The sequence below is a fragment of the Petromyzon marinus genome (genome assembly GCF_048934315.1).
Source record: "Petromyzon marinus isolate PM22_M1 ecotype Great Lakes invasive population chromosome 68 unlocalized genomic scaffold, UKy_Petmar_22M1.pri1.0 chr68_unloc.1, whole genome shotgun sequence".
NCBI classification, from domain to species: domain Eukaryota; kingdom Metazoa; phylum Chordata; class Hyperoartia; order Petromyzontiformes; family Petromyzontidae; genus Petromyzon; species Petromyzon marinus.
Window position 1 is genome coordinate 3,583,682 of NW_027422597.1, and position 19,860 is coordinate 3,603,541.

Genomic DNA, 19,860 nt, shown 5'->3' on the forward strand with positions numbered 1-19,860 from the left:
CCGATGCGTGATATTCTTCCAGCGGCCGGTTGTTAGGTGTATCGTGACTTGCCTGGAGGGGGCTGGGATGTGGTGGTCGACGAGGCGTTGGATGTGCGGGACTCTGTCGATGTCTGAGTGATGATTTGGCATCCCCACACGAAGTGTCCAAGCTGGCCACAACGGAAGCAGGCAGTCCTGGGCGCTCGCAGCAATGGCGCTGCCTCGACCGGGATCGCCACTCCCGGTTCCGTCGCGGCATCTCTCCTTGCCGCCGCTCCCATCAATGAACCGCTGCCGTCACCTCCCCCGTAGATTCGGCGCCATCCTCCGTCAGCTCCTCTATGCCCCGTGATGGTCCGCTGTTCGATCCATCTCCAGTCCACGGCTTCCCAGTCCATGCAGCCACCCAAGTCCGTTTTCGCAGGTTTCTTGCACTTGCAGACACCTGGCGGCCCACAAGGATGTCTAAGCATCTTCGTCGATCACCGGTAGCATGACTCCCATTTCAGAAGCCACTTAAAACATTTTCTCCATTATAAGGGGGTCGAGCGCTGCTTGATCCAACTGCGGGTAGGCCACCAACCCCAATGCAATCAGCGCGCCTCGTGTAGTTGGTCCAGTGTGACCTGCAAGGACACCGGCTAACCTGACACGTTTTTGAGAGTCTTTCCCAGCTGTGCTTCTATGGGAGGTTCATGCTCCCTGCCATACATTATGTAAAAAGGAGAAAACCCCGTGGAGGTACGTGGCACCAGTCTATATGCTGCCAAAACCCCCGGGATGTGGAGATCCCAGTCAATGTGTGTCTAATCTATGACTTGGCAGAGCATTAGCATTAAGGTCCTGTTCAGCCATTCCACCATACTGTTTAAGGGTGGTATGGGGAAGTGCGCACCTTTTTATTTCCATGGTGCCCGACATACCTTCTTTAGAAGTTTTGACAAAAAAATTGTCCCTGGTCATTGAGGATCTGCTCAGGAGGACCGTTGTCCATCACATATCTGTGAAGGAATTCATCAGCAATTGATGCTGTGGTTTGGTCAGGCAGCGGCCATGCCATTGGCCACCTTGTGAGATATTCCATCCCCATAAGAAGAGATATTCCCCCTTGATGAGCATGGGATTGGCCGGATGATAGAGGGCGACCAATTCGTTGACTTTAGAGACAACAATCGGCTGTAAGGGTGGCTGTGACCTATGTACAGGTGGTTTCTGATGATGTCCGGGCTCTCGTCCACTCGAGCCATCACCTGGGTCTTCTGGCTGATCTCCTCCTAAGCCTGAAGTCACCAGGCCACCCACAATAAAGTCTGTGCCTCCGAGTCCAATATAGGGAGCACCATGGCCATCTCTTGGACCAATGCCAGCATTTTCTCCATCACCAGGAAGTCCAGTGCCGCTACGTCCAGCTGAGGGTAAGCTGATTGCTCGAGCAATCTGGTACATGAGGAGCGACTCGGCTTCCTCCTGCCTGCGCCGATGAAATTTCCACTTGATTGTGAGTTAAAGACCTCTGCCACCTCAAGACCGGCTAATTTATGCGTAATTCTCCATTCCATCAGTATCGCCTTGAAGATGGTGAGGGCCTCGTTGGCAAGGCCTTCAGTGCTTTGGCCTCCGACCAGTTCAAGGTCTGATACGTGGCTTAAAATTGGCGGACGAAGGCCCCCATTCGACGCCCGCCACCACAAACTTTTTCACCGGCCCCAGCCGGCGAGGTCAGTTGGCCACTCTCTCCCATGCTGCCACGGCTGTTTCTTGAACCACGGCTGCACTGAGTGTTGCCAGTTCCTCAGTTTCGACCACCGATGGCGAGACAGTTATAACCGCCGGTTCCGTGGTTCCAACCACCAATTACATAGTTTCTGCCACCATTTCCACCACTCCCGGCCTCTCCATCCCGGCGAGCTTTGTCACCAGCTGGGAGAACGTACCTGTAAGTCAATTGATCCACCCCTCCAGCCTCTCCCAGCTGCTGGTCACCAGCGGCATCAGAGCGAGCAGACTCTCTGGCCGCTGCTGCTGCATCTCTCGCTCGACCAGCGCGTTCATCGCCTCTCCTGTGGTCTCGAGGTTGGTCTCTGGGTGCTCGTCTCCTGGGACGTTCTGAAGGCTGACCCCCTCATTATCGTACGTCGTCGGTGGGTTTCTTCATCGGCTTGAGTGTGACATTCTTGAGGTAGACCACTTATGACACCAGTTGTAATGACGCCAACACACATGTGCTTGGAGCCTCTTTAATTCGTGACACAGCACCAACTCTAGCCCTGGCTTCTTCCTGTAGCTTTAAGCTCATACGCTCTGCCGAAACCTCCCCTCCCCTTGTGCTCTCCCCTTTCATCCCTCTCATGCCCCTCCTCTCGAAATTTCCCTCACTGTCGATTTTCCATCCTATCCCCATCCTTCTCCCTTAACGATCTCAACCGTCGCCTCAACTCTAAACCTCTGCTTGTCAGTTTGAACCTCTCCTCCAATCCCTTCAAACCTTGCCTTCTGACCAACCATCATAGTGACCTCTCTGCACCAATAGTAGGCCTTGGTCTACTTCCTGTAAGTCTGTTTGGCTGCGCATTTGTTTGTGGTGATTGCTTCCTAATTTCTGTCATTACAGAAGTATGGTGCCTTTACCAACCAGTAATTGCCAGCGTGAAGTATGGTCACATGACCCACCGAACCTGGGGGAGGCTGTCATTCAGCAGTGAATTGACCAAAGGGATGTACTCTGTATGCAAGCATAGCTATTCGTTATGCCGACGTCAATGTACTCATTAACGGCTAAGTTGACCTGGGGAAGGTGCAGAATCGCTTTAGACATTAATCGCTGATGTTGGATGCAGGTAGGTACTGTACTCAGGTGACCAGTTACGAGTGCACTGCGCCAACCACTATACCTTCCCTCTGCTCTAAAGTGACCCATGCAAACACAGGCATGCTGCATACATTGAGTAGAGGCGGACGGGAATGTGCTTAGCTTGCCACTCCCCCCATGACAACAATACAGTAATTCAGAACACTTGATGTTGGTACCATTCTGATTGCTCAAGGTTATCACAAAGGCGCAATGTTTCACAGACATTGCAGTGGTTTTACAGTCGTGCTGATGTTGCTCTTAGGAATAACAATCGAGTAATTTGCAGGTATTTTGGGGGGTATTGAGATATTTGATAAATACCAGTAAGTGTGTGTTTATACTCCCATTCTGACTTCCTCTCCGCTACCCTACAATTCACTCCACTATACACCTCTCACCCCATAAATACAGCTATAATATACATAGCTACATATGACTATACGTACAAAGATAACGATACACATGTATAGAAAATCACCCGGAATGCGCCAAGGTCTTTGAAGCAACCAGGATTGAGCCTGGATAGTGCTTGGATCTGCATCAACAATGACCCGTAGGCTTCTGCGGGCTACATTGCCAGCTGAGGGCAGTTCACCAAAGTCAATTATTGAACTGTGCTCTGCTCCAACTTGCACTGATCACATTGAAGTATGGTCAGATAACCCCTACGGCATGCTTGGCGTGGAGCGGTCCTCATAGTGCTTGTAAGTGTACATACTGTGGGTAAGACAGTGTTCATGAGCTCCAGCAGCCTCAGGTTATTTTTCCCTACAGGACCTAAAAAGAACCTTCCAACGGCCATGAATACATCTCGCATGACACATGCACTGCACACATTTAAAACAGCGCAAATAAATAATCCAGAGTTTTATAGAAAAAAAATTGCCTGGTGACTTTTGATATTTGCTTAGAAAGCCAGAGTAAATGTGTTACTATGTGGAAACGTAGAATGGAGTCCTGCATATTTCTTCTTTATTGAAACAATAACTTGTTACTTCCTCTTTGGTTCTTTCGGTAAAGTCGCATAGGTAGAAAAAATACAAATAAAATGACATAATATATCACAACGTTTCGATCGCAACACAAGCAACCGATCGCAACACAAGCAACCGATGGCAACACAATCGATCGAAACGTCGTGATCTATTATTTTTTCTACCTACGTGATTTCACTGAAAGAACCAAAGAGTGTGGATTCTTGCAGTCACGAAAGCTTCAAATCAAACGTGTTACTTGTTTCATAAAGTGTATGTATGCATGATTAAAGCACTCACCAGCATAACGCAACCGATAACGACGATAAAGAGCAGCTGAGGTCCCATCCGGTCTCTGAGACAGCTTGAGTTGATCTGAGACGCCGGGACTTTATTCCCGTGGAGACTCGGGAGTCCGATCACTACCCCTGAGCAGCGCTATTCCTCAGCAGTTTAGAGAGCAAATATTATCGCGTGTTCTTCAAGACTGCCAGCCCATCACGTGAGCTGCACATACAGTATAAGTTAAAGAATTTGAAGCCAAACCGGTCGGAGGGGTTTTCATTTAGCAGCGTATGACCAAAAAACATTGCCTGAAAGAAAAGAGACAAGCAGACCAATGTGTCCTTCATTATTTTTCTGTAACACCCAAATGTCCAACAGATTCTTGGGAGTGCATCATTTCAGAAGCATTGATACAGTGCAAGCAAATTCCAGATAGGTTTTGATGTAACAGTCTCATCATCAGAATAAATATTGCTTGAATCAATGCTGGTGAACTGTCACGTGTAATAGGCAATTACCTATGTTTAAGATCTGGCTGTCGCCTGATGAAGCTAGTTGCAATTACTGGCGAAACTTCACACTCAGATTGTAAATGTTGTCGGTTGGCTCTCCAACACACTGGTGTGCTGTACTCGTGACGACTTGGCATGTTCCGTTTACGTACCAACCCTTACGAGTTGGCTGTGTCAGGTGGTGGCTGGTTTAAACAACACATTTATATATTTACGTGATCTAACCCAAAACACCTCTTATGAATATGCTGTTTTCCCACCCGCGATTAGCCCTCACGGCTGCCAGTCGGCGTACTAACAATACATATGTATGTATGTTGAACTTATGTTGTTTAACTATTTGAGGTCTAGGCAGTCTCGATTACTTTGGAGATGATATACTGTACCCTAAGTTTGGCCCCAAAGAGCCTGAAACATGTCATGTGATTTATTTGCTTTCGTTCAGAGTGTACAATGGAATGCTAACTCGTGCTACACCTATTTGCACTGTAGCTGTTCAAGAGATAAGACGCTCAAATTTGGAAGTGACCCTTGTGCCAGTGTCTGCTGAATCATACCACTTCTAGTTGGTCGCATGTTTCTTAACCTTTTAGCTGGCTGTAAGTCCTCAACATAAAACAAATCACTAGCATTACTTGTAGATATAGAATTATTATTTGATGATAAAGCGTTGGCAGTCATGCACAATCAAATATAGCAAACTCTAAACACATTCCTCAATAACAGTCAGAAATAGAAACATCATAACTGGTGAAAATTTCAGGCCATGGTTCTTCTTCAGAGCATATACAAAATGGTTTAAGAATGTCAATTGATATAAACGTCATGCATTGTATGCGTTGAGGAGTAGTGAGTGACGTCATGTCACGCTCGCCTCCGGTACGGTGACGGGATGTCCACCTGGGGTATTTAAGGGGGGACCCGTGACGTAAAGGGGTTCGTCGTGGGAGTCCGGGGAAGGTGAAGGTTGGAAGTTGGGACCCAGGGTAGGGGAAATATAACACGAGATCAAGAGTGGCTCCGTTCCCGACTGCCTGAAGTTGGATCATCCCTCGGCCAGTGCAGTGGGAAGTGCCCAGATTGTTCGTGGGGGGGGGGGGGGCGGGGGGTGGTGTTAGGGATTCCCAGTACCCTTCCTTGGGGGGAGAATAGAATAGCCCAGGAGTGTAGGCGTGAGCAGGAACAGTTAGACGTAAGCCTCCAAATAAACCTTGGCGTCAGCCCTTCTGAAGATCTGCCTCCGTGCCATAATTTGTACCGTAACATATGTATAGATGCATTTTCTTTTATGACAGTGTGATTTATGAATATGTTGAGTTGTTTGAAACATGATGATGAAGATGATTACAATTCGTAAAACATAGCATTGGCAGGGGAACACGTGCACAAACTGCAAAGATTATGTTTTCTTTTCATTATTTTTTTCCCTTCTACGTGACTTTACCGAAAGAACCAATAATATGAATCCCTGCAGTCACGAAAGCATAATTTGTATTATGTTTTATTTTGATTAATGTATTATTTCCCTTCTACGTGACTTTACCGAAAGATCAAATAACATATCTCCAATGTGTGCGTGGGTTGTACCACGTGTTGTGGGGACGCAGAACTAAATTCCCTATATTCACTGCGCCCAATCTCGTTCTTGATGATGCCAGAGAGCGCAGCACGGCTCATCAGCGATGTCTCTTTTATGAATGGCCTCTACTCGAGGGCTTGTTTACAATTAATAAATTCCCCAGTGGTGGGAAGCCAGAATATCAGAATATTTTTTTCAGAATATGTATATATATACTGCAGGAGAAATACTATGAGTTATAAAGCTCTTATTTACAGATGTCCAGGAGTGTGGGGCAGGCTGGGAGCGGGTGGCAAAGGAGGGGGGAGGGAGAGGGGAGGGAGAAGGGAGGGAGAGGGGAGGGAGAGGGGTGGGGTCTGGGAGAAGCGTTTGAGAATGCCTCGACTGAGCACTTGAGGGGTGACGTCACCGTGCCAGGGAACGATAGCCCAGTAGCAGATAATTTGAAAAACTCGGACATTGTTAGATTCTCATCGGTGGTGCATTTTCTTTAATTGTTCATTAACATTGATATAATATTTTCTTGGTAGTTGGTGCAAATGTTGCACTATAATAAGGCGCTGTAGGCAGCTGACCTGCCACCATGCTCAAGGGCCAACAGGGGGCAGCCGAGAGAGAGTGAGGTGGGTAGGGGTTGACCGAAGGTCAAACCCCCGCCCCTCCGTGACCAGAGGTTGACACCCCAGACCCTCCCAGGGGCTTGGGGCTGAGGGGGATGGGGCCACCAACCACTTCCTAAGACCCCTTAAGAATTAAGACTATCTAAGACCTTCCAGAAGGTTCTGGAGGGGGAGGGGGGGGGTCATGAGGGGAGGTGTGACCCTGACCTGGATATAAAAGGCCGCCCCTCTGAATGGGCTGGGCAGTGTTCGCCAACTCAAGCTTGAAGACATCTGAAGACCTGAAGACTGTACCAGCACTCGGGAACCCTCAACCGAGGCTCTCGTTAAAGCCCATTGTAAGCGGACCCGAGGTAGCTCGGACACCCTGGACCCTCCCCTAGGCTCTTGCTAGAGTCAGGGTTGCAACGGACCAGAGCAAGTCCCGGACCCTGGGTGGGTCGGTCGGTCCAGTCTTCGCCTATCCTCCATCGCAAGGGACCAGCGTGTAGTGTAGACCAAAGTGCGTAGGACACGCTAGAAGTTAGGCTGTCTCTCCCTTAGGCTATCGGGTGGAAGGGGCCATACCTTTTCGTGTTACAGTAGTGTTTAATAGAGTTGTTAAGAGTTGTTTCAATAAATGCGTTGCCTCCAACTGACGTCTTTGTGTGGTTAGTTACAGACACAACACAAGTAAGAATTGGTCGTAATTTAATTAATGTGTAGAGGTATTATTGTGCACTCCCCATGATGCTCTCAGCTGGTAGTATCCCACATGTGTCAATAGGGGATGGAAGAGTGACTGAGTCCAGTATCCAAGGACTATGGCCTAAGGGACCAATGGTAACCCCAGACCACTGGAGGGGGCTGGGGTATGACATCACCCTCCCAGGACTTGGTGGAAGGTTCTGGAAGGAAGGTGTGGCCGGGGCGGAGCGAGCCACGGACCTGTATAATAGCTGGACCTCTGAACGGTCCCAGCACTCGTCCACCCGAAGGTCAAGAGCGTACTGAAGAGAAGAGCCCAATGGTCTGAGCCGAACCCTGGCAAGGGTCGGCTCTAATCTATACCAGTGAAGACTGAAGAGAAGAGCCCAATGGGCTGAGCCATACCCCTGGCAAGAGTCGGCTCCAGCTTATATACCAGTGAAGAACAAGCTTCACTCAAGAAGGCTTAAAAAAGCCAGTGATAGGCGTATTAGTATGGAGAGACTGCCTCAATGTATCGCCGTTACCCCTTTGTGTTAGGGATGTATTGTTAATAAAATACGTGTTGCCTCAGAGAGACTCTCCTCTAGTTATTGACCCACTACAACTGGCGTCAGAAGTGGCCAAGAATGGAAACTATAAGGAGACACTGTACCAGGAGCCCGGGTGAAGACAACGACGATTCACCTGCAGGGACAGCGAGCCCTGCGGAGGACGGCGAGGTGCTGCCGGCTGCTCAACAGCTGCCACAGCCATCGGGAGGATTGCCGACAGCAGTGGGTGCGCTCCAATATGCGCACTCCTGTCTTGCCGAGCTGCTCCATGCTGCGGCCTCCATCCTGGAGGAAATAAATCGCGGAGTGCCGATGGGAGAGGTGGTGGACGGAGCAGGCCCACCACCAACGACTGTTCCCGCCACTGGGCCGGCCGAACATTTTGAAAATCCCGCCAATGGTGGAGGAACTTCCACGGGAAGCGGAAGTCAGGTGGATCACGGAAGCGGCCTGGACCAACCAGCGAGCGCCGCATCATCAGCGGTGGATGTATGCGGGTCAGACGAACCAGAGGGCACTACGTAATCAGCGACGTGACCCGCTACAGGGGCCGCAATCCTGCCGGCTATCGACATCGCAAAATTGGACGCCGAGCGACTGATCACGGTGCGCATGCCATCTTTCCTGCAACGCCTGCCCATCCTGAAGGAATTCGTGATGGCTGGGGGTGACTGGGCTGCGTTCGAACACCGCTTCCTCGCCCACCAGGAGATGGTGGGCTGGACCGAGTCTGAGGCGCTGCATGTGCTCCCGGCCTCTTTGGATGATGACGCCCTCGACGCTCTCATCACTATCCCGAAAGCAGACTGGGCGACTCTGCACCTGGCGCTCCGCGGCATGTCGGAGATCTATGGGTCACCCTCGGACATTCGTCACCGATTCGCTGCACGCCGAAGGGGTGAGATGGAATCCCCCCTCGCCTTTCACAGCGCTTTGCTGGCCATAGCAAGGGCTGCCTTCCCACGCATGTGTCGTGACTGTGCTTGTCACTGTATGGTGCCGGGGCTTACAAAGCCAAGGCAGGTAATGTGTTGTCATTAGGAGCAGCCCTCGCGGGGCTTGGGTGAGCGCTGGTTAGCACGGAGGCGCCATGAGCAGTGTGTGGTGCAGGCTCCCGGTGACGGGAGCAAGAGGGAGCATCAGCCAGCCAGGGTTACTTTGGGACATGAAACACTGTTTGACCTGCTGACAAGTGACTGGATAATATTGGAGTAGGGCCACCGGTGGACGGGGGTGGTCACGTGGTCCAAAAGGCTCTCAGGAACCTTTGAGAAGGAGCTCGAGAGACCTGGAAGGTTGGCGGGGTGAAAGGCGGAGCCAGCCCCTGCCCAGGGAAATATTACAGGGGCCCCGTGAGGAGCTGGAGGTTTTTCATGTGCTGGTGTTACGAAGATCCACTGTGGGGAGAAGATGCCTCTAGCCACGCGGTCCGGGACCCAGCTTGTGGTCCGGACCGGGATAGCGAACCACGTCTAGTTCTGCCGTAGCGTGGTTAGATGGGCATTCGAGACCCGAGTGTAGATTGTGTTATGTTACGTAGTGTTGTTCCCAAGATAACGTCTGCGACTCAGTTGGACTCACTACACATGGACAACGAAGCCATCGACGCCCTCATCTTGGAGAAGTTGTTGGTGCTGGCCCGAAAACTACACATTGTCATCCATGCTGTGGATGATGGTGACATGTGCTCCCTGCACACCGCAAAGAGCATCCATGCTCATCAGCTGCTCCATCGGGAGACAAGCATCACTGCCTGCATGACGACGGAGCCGTAATGCACACCCGACGACCCTCCACCCGTCCAGGTCTTCGCAACGACTCACCCTTCGGGATGGAGGACCTCCAATCATCCACGGTGTCAAGACTTCCACTAGCGAGGATGGGCTTCTTCACGGCCAGACATCGCCCTAATCACCTGCTTCAACTGCGGTCTGCGGGGGCATATGTCATTGGACTGCCGGGCGCCTCGACACTTCACCTCCGGACCCAGGCCATCGGATCCTCGGACACCCACAGCTTCACGGCATAACCAGGAGAGACGTGACACCTCACATGCTCGGCCCTCACTCTCACCTTGCACACCTCACTGCGCCGCGCCGTGTGTTTGTCGGGAAATAGGCATCAGGGAACAGGATTGCCGAAGTTTTTACAGGGAGCTCCGACCTGGTCAGTGGTCAGAGCTGGCCCATAGGGTTGTCGCTGCAGCCGCGGGACCCTCTGTTGTTATAGGATCGATCGAGGGGGTCGAATTTCGTGTACTTGCCAATACCGGAGCCTCAGCTACCATTATTTCTGACCTGATCTATAACATTCTGCCCATTTGGTGTCGCCCCCTGCAACCAGTTTCTGTCCCGTGTTTTACTGCTAACAGGGGGACTCGCTCGGCATATTCGGACAAATTCGCTTGCAAATTTCGATTGGCGATATCAAATCGGCTGTCCCTATTTTGGGGATCCTCGTTGATCAGGGACTTCCCTCCGGCCGACGTGTGGCATTCCTGCCCTCCCCCACACAGATGCACACTGCCTGTACCAACGTGCAGGCACTGCTTGCCCACAGATTGCGCATTCCGCCGGGTGCGCAGATGTTGGTGCCCCTTCGCTTAAGGAAACTGCTTGACTCTGGAGCGTCGGCGAAAGGCGTTTTGTTGGGACTGTCGAATACCATGATTAGGGGCCTGGAACTCGTAGCCGCACAGACTCTCGTGGCGGGTGATAGGGACCCGTTCATCTAGGTCCTGAATGCTGGGTTGCGACCAACCGTTGTTCCCCAGGGGACCGTGCTCACTTATGCGACGCTGGCGCCCCTGGGAAGCACGGTCATTGGTCATGTCGGTGCCGGTCCTCGGTCATGGCCGCGCTCAGACCTGGATGACGGATGGTTGGAATCGCTATGCGCGAGGGCTGGTGACCTGTCAGGGTCGCAGCAGGCCAAATTGCGCACGCTTTTACGTGAATTTACCGACCTTTTCACTAAAAGTAAATTTGATATTGGCTGCACTAAATTATAACGTCATCATATTGACACTGGTGATGCTGCTCCCATCTGACAGAATCCATTTCGGCTTAGCCCAGCTGAAAAAAGCATCTTAGATTGGCTATCAATGACATGCTGGCCGCAGACATAATCTCTCCTTTGACCAGCCATTGGGGAGCTCCTATAGTGCTCGTGAAAAAAAAAACACGATGGCAGTTTGAGATTCTGCGTTGATTTTTGTCATCTGAACAAAATTTTGGTGGCCGACGCTTACCCGCTCCCACGCAGTGATGAATCGTTGGACGTCATGGCCGGGATTTGTTACTTCTCAACGCTGGACCTTTAATCGGGGTTCTGAAAACTTCCCCTTGATGACGCGTCGAAACCCAAAACTGCTTTCGAATGCCACAGGGCCTTTTCGAGTTGAATAGGTTGCCCATGGGCCTCCACTCGACCCCTGCGACATTCTAGCGGCTCATGGAGCTTGTCCTCGCCTGGTTCCAGTGGGACTCGTGTTTGATTTACTTATATGACATTATTGTCTTCAGTCACACGTTCGAAGAACACCTCGAACAGTTGCGGGTTTTCTTATTGAAGATGCGCACTACAAACTTGAAATTCAAGCCGCAAAAGTGCCACCATTTGCGCGAGTCTGAGCATTATCTGGGGTATATTCTCAGCTGTTTAGGTATTTCCACTGACCCCGGAAAAAAACAAGTGTGTGAGCTTGTGGCCGACTCCTACCTCGGTGGGGGATGTCCACAGATTCATTCATTTTGCTTTTTCTATCGCTGCTTTGTCGCTTACTTTGCGTCGATTGCAAAACCACTCCATGCCCTGACGGCCAAGGGAGTGAAATTCCACTGGGGGGAAGTGTAACAGACCGCATTCAATTCCCTACGCTATGCCCTGGTGAAAGCGCCGCCCTTGAGTTACACCAACTTTTCGGTACTTGATACAGACGCCAACAATACTGGTAATGGTGGGGTGCTCTCCCAGGTTATCGTCGGTGTCGAGCGGGTTATTGTTTATGCCAGCAGAGTGTTGTCCCCAGCCGAACAACGCTGCTGCGTGACTCGCCACGAGTTATTGGCCATCATGTTCTTCATTCAACAGTATCGGCCATACTTGTACGGCAGACACTTTACCGTTAGATCAGACCACTCTGCGTTGCAATACGCCTTGCTTGTTGACCAACCATCTGGTCAGCGTTCTGGGTGGCTTGAGATCCTCTAGGACTATGATTTCACCGTTAGCTACAGCAAGGGCAACCGACATACCAACGCCGATGCACTGTCACGTCTCCCATCTGCCCAAAGGGTGCGCGTGTTTTCTTGGTTTGGGTCGTTGCAAGCCACTAGGGGTTGGTCCGGTTCCACCCCTCGCAGCAGTGGCCGATGTGCTCCCCTCTGAGCAGGGTCCCTCGGAGAATCCCATCGACCCAGCAGGTTGGGACGACTTGCTGAGCCTGACCCTGGCTGAATGAGTTCGTCAACAGATGGAGGATGCGTCCCTGCTTACCTTACACCATCGCACAGGGAATTCAGCTAATATTCGGGGTCGTTTTACATCCCTTGTCTTGCGCGACAATCTCCTCATGAATTGGGATGGTGACTCCTGTCGGCACAAAATTGTGGTGCCCTCTGCCCTGCGGGGTAAAGCCGTTTGGCCGGCGCATGGGCGCCTTTTGCATTTGGGGGCGCACAAAACCCTCGGCTTGATCCAACTCTATTTCTTCTGGCCGGGCATGCTGCGAGATGTAACCGATCTCCTGAAGGGCTGCACCCAGTGCGCTTGGCGGAAACTGCCAGCTAAGCTATCTTGCCTACCATTGCAATCTATCGCGGTGTACCGTGTAAACGAGCTGGTGGCTCTGGACATTTTGGGGCCCTTCCCTACCACACCTAGGGGTAACAAGTACCTGCTGGTTGGGGTGGAGTATTTTACAAGCTGGCACATGGCCTGGCCACTCCCCTACCAGTCGGCGGCAGCCATCACTGAGGCCTTTGTCCAGGGCTATGTCCTGGACAAATTCCTGCAGTCACAATAGCTTCAAATCTAGTTTGAACCACCTCTACGGGGAGGGTTTACTCACAACTCACTTTTTACTTACAACTCACACTTTACTTCTAATTTAGCAATCTTTGGGAGAACGTTAATCAACCAGGCTATGCGTTAAATGTGTGTTATCTGACTCTCTGCGTTGCATTACATTACTCTCTCTAATTTTACTAAATTTGTTGTCAAACTTCCTATTTCTATATTGATATGAAGCTTTCGTGACTGCAGGAATCCATACTTTTTGGTTCTTTCAGTAAAGTTGCGATCAAAACGTCGTGATCTATTATTTTTCTACCTACATGACTTTACCGAAAGAACCAAAGAGTATGTATTCGTATTTATCTCTCTAAATTTCTCCTTGCTTGTCTGTTCAACACTTCAATTCTAATTTAGCAATCTTTGGAAGAACATTAATTAACCATGTTATGAGTTAGCTGTGTGTTAACATACCCTATGTGTTGCATTGCATTACACTTCTTAATTTTGCTAAATTTGCTTTCTCAAACTTTCGATTTTCGTGCTTTTCGCTCCTCCGGCCACTGTGGTCCGGAATTCCACAATGCTCCCTTCGTTTGTCTGCTGGTCCCCTCGTTGGTCCGACTCCGCAGTAATCTCTCTTCCCCGGCACCTCCCCCCTCTTTATTTAAGGCCTCACCACAGAGTCGTTGTCCTTCTGTTTGTCTTGGTGTGTGTCTCGCTCGGTGTGTCTTTGTGTGTGTTTCTCTCTGAATGTGTGTCTGCCTATGTTATTTCCGTGTCTGTGTTTTTTCATTCATTCTTACCTGTTGATGGTTGCTTGTGTTGCAATCGAAACGTCATATTCTATTATTATTTTATTTTATTTGATGTTATTGTAACACTGCAATAAATAATACATTAATACGTAACACATGCACAATGATTATTACATGTATGACAAATGTATACTCGGAGTCTGTGTACTCAAATACTAATGCATACTAGTATGTGTACACAAAAGCTAACGAATACTAGTGTGTGTACTAATGAATAATAATAACAGCACCATGGATGTGTGTGCAGTGGTAATGAACATTGGTGATGCTACCACGATGTTAATGCCACTTGTAGCATCTCTCTTTCAACACGACGCGTGTACAATAGTCACCACAGCCTCGCACAGTCACATCCACGCACATATATTTTGTCAATCCACTGCTGGATGAGGGTCTCCCCAGGCCTTGCGGGTAATAAGGGTTATTTGACCATATTTCACCATGCTTGTGAGTGCACGTTGGTGAAGGTTGGGATCACAAACGTAGAAGCATGGAGGTACAGTACAACAATGGTTTACGGTGTACTGTCCTCTGCTGCCCACCCTGTAGCCCCGCAGCCTATAGCACCTACTATGCATGGTGGTCACCTATCCCTGTACTCGCCAGGCTCAACGCGGCATAGCCAGGAATCAACCCCACAATGTGCACTGCATCAACCACTGTGTCACCGCTCCATCAGTGAGTAAACACAAGTTAGTTCACTGGAGCGTGTATATTACCATCTGGGTGTATGAGTACATAAATATAATTGCATGCATAGTCACACAGCTCTTAACTCCTTCAGTGCAGCTCTCTGAGATTTAGACATATTTTGTTTAGTTTTGATTTTAAGCTTTCGTGACTGCAGGGATTCATATTCTTGGTTCTTTCGGTAAAGTCACGTAGAAGGGAAACAATACGAACCAAGAATATATATTTTTTGTTTAATTAAATAAAAATAACTTTTTTTCTTACGACATAAGACTCACTGAGGAATGTATCTCTTTTCAGAACCGACCTGCCCACAAATTATAGCTCAACGAAGTGGCTTATCATGTGTATATTTAATGTGGACATTCATAGCAGCCAAATACTCTACACAAGTGATGTCAATTCTAAATCTAGAGGGAACACCCCTTAGGACCAGGAGAGAGAGAGACACGTAGCCTACAAATGTACAGCAGGCGTCGCGGTTGAGATTAAAACCACGATCTCCTTTATACCAGGCGAGGCAGATAGCCACCGTGGTGCCCCCAATTAAAGTCCAGCATCCAGCCAACAAATAGCCGATCTTATTTGGTTCTTTCAGGAAAAGTCACGTAGAATGAGAATAAAATAATAAATTGATAAAATAAAATAACACAATAATATTCTCACGACGTTTCGGCCACAACACAAGCGGCCTTCATCAGGTGAAGGGACGAGACTGTCTGGTAGGACAGCGCTGGAGTGAAAGAGCCACGTTCAGATCACGGCCTTTTAAGCTGTGTGAGAGGAACTAAGCGCCTTGACAAAGGAATTAGCATATAATTTAACATTGAAATGGCTGAATGATTAGCTTGTGACTGGTCACAGAAATAGTTATGTTTAAAGTTAAAGCATACACAATGGAATTAGCATAAAATTTAGCATTGAAATAGCTAAGTTAAAGCATACACTTTCTATGCTAATTCCATTGTCAAGGGGTGCCTCTGCGGATGTGTATGCTTTAACTTTTAACATAACTATTTCTGTGACCAGTCACAAGCTAATCATTCAGCCATTTCAATGTTAAATTATATGCTAATTCCTTTGTCAAGGCACTTTGTTCCTCTCACACAGCTTAAAAGGCCGTGATCTGAACGTGGCTCTTTCACTCCAGCGCTGTCCTACCAGACAGTCTCGTCCCTTCACCTGATGAAGGCCGCTTGTGTTGTGGCCGAAACGTCGTGAGAATATTATTGTGTCATTTTATTTTATCAATTTATTATTTTATTCTCATTCTACGTGACTTTACCGAAAGAACCAAAGAAGATGAATCATTGCAGTCACGAAAGCATTAAATCGAAACAAATAGCCCAATTAAAGTTGTAACAGATAATTAATGCGTGTCTTGATGTCGGCAAGATGATAATGAGTGCTCGTTCTGACGGCTGCCTTAGTGATGATGATGCTTCTATCACATTCAGTCTCCACCCCACTCTTATTTATATTTCAGTAGTTTAATCGCAGCCTGCTCTAACACCACACACAGCCTTCGCGGTGAGAGTTGTGCCCCGACAATAATAACTTTTACTTGTTCTGAACACCTGTTTTTGCGACGGGTTTGGCTCTCACTAATCCTGAGTCCAACTTAGCAACCAGCACCGTCACCCTTCTCTGCACCCCACTCCTCCTCATCTGCGACCTTTTGGCGTCATCTGGTCCAACACTATGAGACTGGGCTCTAACAAAAGCTGCCTCTCGTGTGGACCAATCAACTTCAAGGACAATGCATACATTATCAGAGTGCTGTTTTATTTGTTTGCATTTTAATCGCAAGAATTGTGGTTAATGCAAACATGATCCCTTGAAAAAGGTGTAAGTTTTGTTGCCAGATAAAGGGTGAAAACCTATTCTCATATTTTGCTACTGCAAAGGAGGTCTCATGATGTCGTGGTTTTTGTTTATTTATTTTTTATTAATTTGAACCTATTTACGTTACTTTACCGAAAGACCTAAAGAATATGAATTCCTGCAGTCACGAAAGCTTTAAGTCAAGATGTAATGCATATATTATCAGAGCATGTTTGTTCATATTTTTTGCCACAAGTATGTATGGTTGGTGCAGACTTGATTCCTTGCAATAGGTAGCAATTAGGTATTTGAACATCTTAACACCTGTTTTATTGCCAGAAAGTGTTAAGCCTACTCTTATTTTTTTTCATCAAAAGAGGGTTATTTTCGGTGGACACGAACAGAGCTCTACAAATTACAAAACCACTGTTTTACAGGTCTAGTCCAACACCTAAACATATGGCTAAATAACGTTCAACAGCTCATATTTTATAGCTCTGAATAAACTCAACTTTGTATTACACCAGGTAAGGTCCACTGAGCTATGTTGCTCTTTTCAGAAGCAAACTGGCCACAAATTATAGCTTAACGACGAAGCTTATCATGTAGACATTTAGAGTAGCAGACAAATACTCTAAATGTGTGATGTTGATGATAAATGTCAGATGAACAACTAGAGGACCCAGAGAAAATATTTGCTACCATCATGGGGAAAGAGATAAATGCAGACATCAGACATTAGGTTCGGGGTCAAACCCACAATTATTTGGACAACACACTTTTCTCTCAGATCGAAAAACACTTAAATAAAATTGCCTACCATGTCAACGTTTGATAGAGTGGCGACCCTTTCCTGGTTGCAGATAAACCCTCTCATAAACCAAGGCTGTGAGTGAATGGAGGTGGGGCCGCCTGCAGGAAGTAAAGTGGGTCATGCACAGTGAGGGCGGCGAGCAGCTGATTGATCTCCCGTTCCAGGCCGCGTGCTCTGCTCTCGTAGCGAGCGATGTCCACCTAGATGTGGGACAGCACAAAAAGACCCTCCTCGTCCACGTGCTCCAGCGCCTCTCTCTCCTCCTCCATCAGCTGCTCCCTCCGGCGCTCAAACTCTCAGCCGTTCTGCTCCTTGGTCCCACGCAGAGACTCCTACACAGAGATATAATGATCGTTCATCGTTTCACACAGTTCAATGCGACATCATACATCTTCTCAACACCACTATATCTCCATACTCGGTACAAGGAGGCAGCATACTTACATTATAGCAGCATGAGGGGAATGAAACACATCAAATATAATAACGGGATTCAATTGAATACAATTCACAGGCGAAATACTAGGGGGAGTCGTGAAGCTGTCGTCTCTCTCTGTGCCTGCACGCGCCGGTAGATGTCCCTGAGTTACGGAGTCTGTGACGCTGCCGTTTTCTTGTTCTCCTCCTCGTCTTCTCGAGTCTGAGCTCCTCCTGCGTGGGGTAGACCAACACACATCCTCAGTAATACATCATCAGTGTGATCAGCAGCAGATGGTCACCGCATCGCGCGCTCTAAGATGTGCTTCTGCTGCCGTCTGGAACGCTCTTACTTCCGAAAATTAGAAAGCAAATAAAGCTATTTACTTTAAATAATCTCGATTGAAAACTCATTTCTTGAACTGCTTTTTTGTTTAGTTTGTTGTCCTCCCCCCACAACTTCAATTAGCATGGTTGGTTACGTACTGTGCCAAAGAAGTTCAACATGCATACAGACATGCATCTCCTCTCCACCATTTGATTGGTGAACACATTCGATGTGTTATTAAAATATTAACATAAAAACTAGAATCTTGATTTATAGCTTTAGTGACTGCAGGCATTCAAATTATTTGGGTCTTTCAGTAAAGTCACGTAGATAGGTAAAAAAAATCAAATAAAAGGGGGTAAAGCCACCAAAGGAAAGCTGTTTTAAAGGTTTAAAATGGGCCTAGCCCAGGCGTCCTGGTATCAAAATGAAGTTGACGGGGCACAAGTGCCTTGGAGCCTATGCAAGTGGAGATGATTATGTTGATATGAAATCGGAATTAGAAGAGGGGGATCCGCATGAGACGTGGATAAATTAACAACTTGTGGTACGCTCAATGCAGGGGCGACACAGCAGGAACTGGAATTGCTTGTCCCATCTTTGGTAAAATAAAACTAACATCGGAAGGTGAAAAGATGGAAACATCACAGGCAGTTATGACTTAAACTGATTGATGACATCCTTCCAATGGTTGCTGAGTTTGTACCCATCTTCTCGGTTGAAATTGTGTCTGTGTGTTTGTATATATGGATGGCTTCATGAACGAATCTTTGTTGATAGCCAGTGGGCTTGCAAAGTACCTTCGTCTTAGAAAAATCAATTTCGTTTGAGCAAATTTCATTAAGACAATGATCAGCCAGGGCTGAAGTGTTGGTTCTCCCATGTTAAAAATCTGTCTCTTCCTCACGAACACGGTCCGAGACATGTCGTTTAGTTTCCCCAATGTAACTACTGCCAAAGACACAGCTTAGCTTGTAGATGTCAGGGTATTGCATATCAGGGATATTATATTTCACAGATTCGATCAGATCACGAATTTTATGCACTGTGTTAAATCGAACATGGATCTTGTGTTTGCTCATGATTTTGGAAATATTTTTGGTTACCCCTGCTATGTATGGCAAGGTTATGATTTAGATTGACAAGGTTGTTATTAATTCTAGATTTAAAGCTTTCGTGACTGCTAGGATCCATACTCTTTGGTTCTATTGGGTAAAGTCTTACACTCCAGCGCTGTCCTCAAGACAGGCTCGTCCCTTCACCTGATGAAGGCCGCTTGTATTGTGGCCGAAACGTCGTGATTTTTTGTTATTTTATTTTCACTTACGTGACTTTACCCAATAGAACCAAAGAGTAAGGTTGTTATTACTCTGAGTAAGAGTCCAATTTTCGACGACCTAAAATCGGTCATAGAGGGTTGAATTTTCGCAAATCACCCCTAAACACATCCCAGTGGATGATATCATTGCCTAGGTCGATGTAGCCCTTAAGGTTTTGGAACACATCGCTACAGACGTTGCAAGATCGGAAATCGCTGCAATCCTCAAAAACGCTAAGACACCAATCACCAACATCAGTAAGGATGAGAGTTTTGAGCTATCTCAATTTTAAAATAGAGATGATATGGCAAATATTTTCATCCTCTCAGCCGACAAGGGCAATGCCACGGTCATCAGGGACAAAACCGCATACAATAACAAAATTCAGGACCTACTGAGTAGCCTCGTTAAAAAAACAGTATCATCACTGATTCGGCTTAATTAATTTAACAAACCAAGCGGTTTTCCTTAAAACCCTCTGCTGCTAGACCACCCAGATTGTATGGCTTACCAAAAATCCATAAAGAAGGTACACCACTCCGTCCCATCGTCTCCACCATTGACTCACCCACCTACAAACTGGCCCGATTTCT

General features: G+C 47.8%; 2 protein-coding genes across 2 annotated transcripts in view; both read right to left on the bottom strand.

Annotated features, from left to right (window-relative positions):
- Nucleotides 1-4,337, bottom strand: part of LOC116957982 (tripartite motif-containing protein 14-like) — a 41,597-nt gene extending 37,260 nt beyond the window's left edge. The window contains exon 1 of the mRNA XM_076058149.1: nucleotides 4,108-4,337. The gene's annotated coding sequence lies outside the window, so the exon portion shown is untranslated. The remainder of the gene's footprint in view (nucleotides 1-4,107) is intronic.
- The window catches only part of LOC116957957 (E3 ubiquitin/ISG15 ligase TRIM25-like), a 509,595-nt gene that overhangs the window by 345,665 nt on the left and 144,070 nt on the right, over nucleotides 1-19,860 (bottom strand). The gene's annotated exons all lie outside the window — the stretch shown is intronic.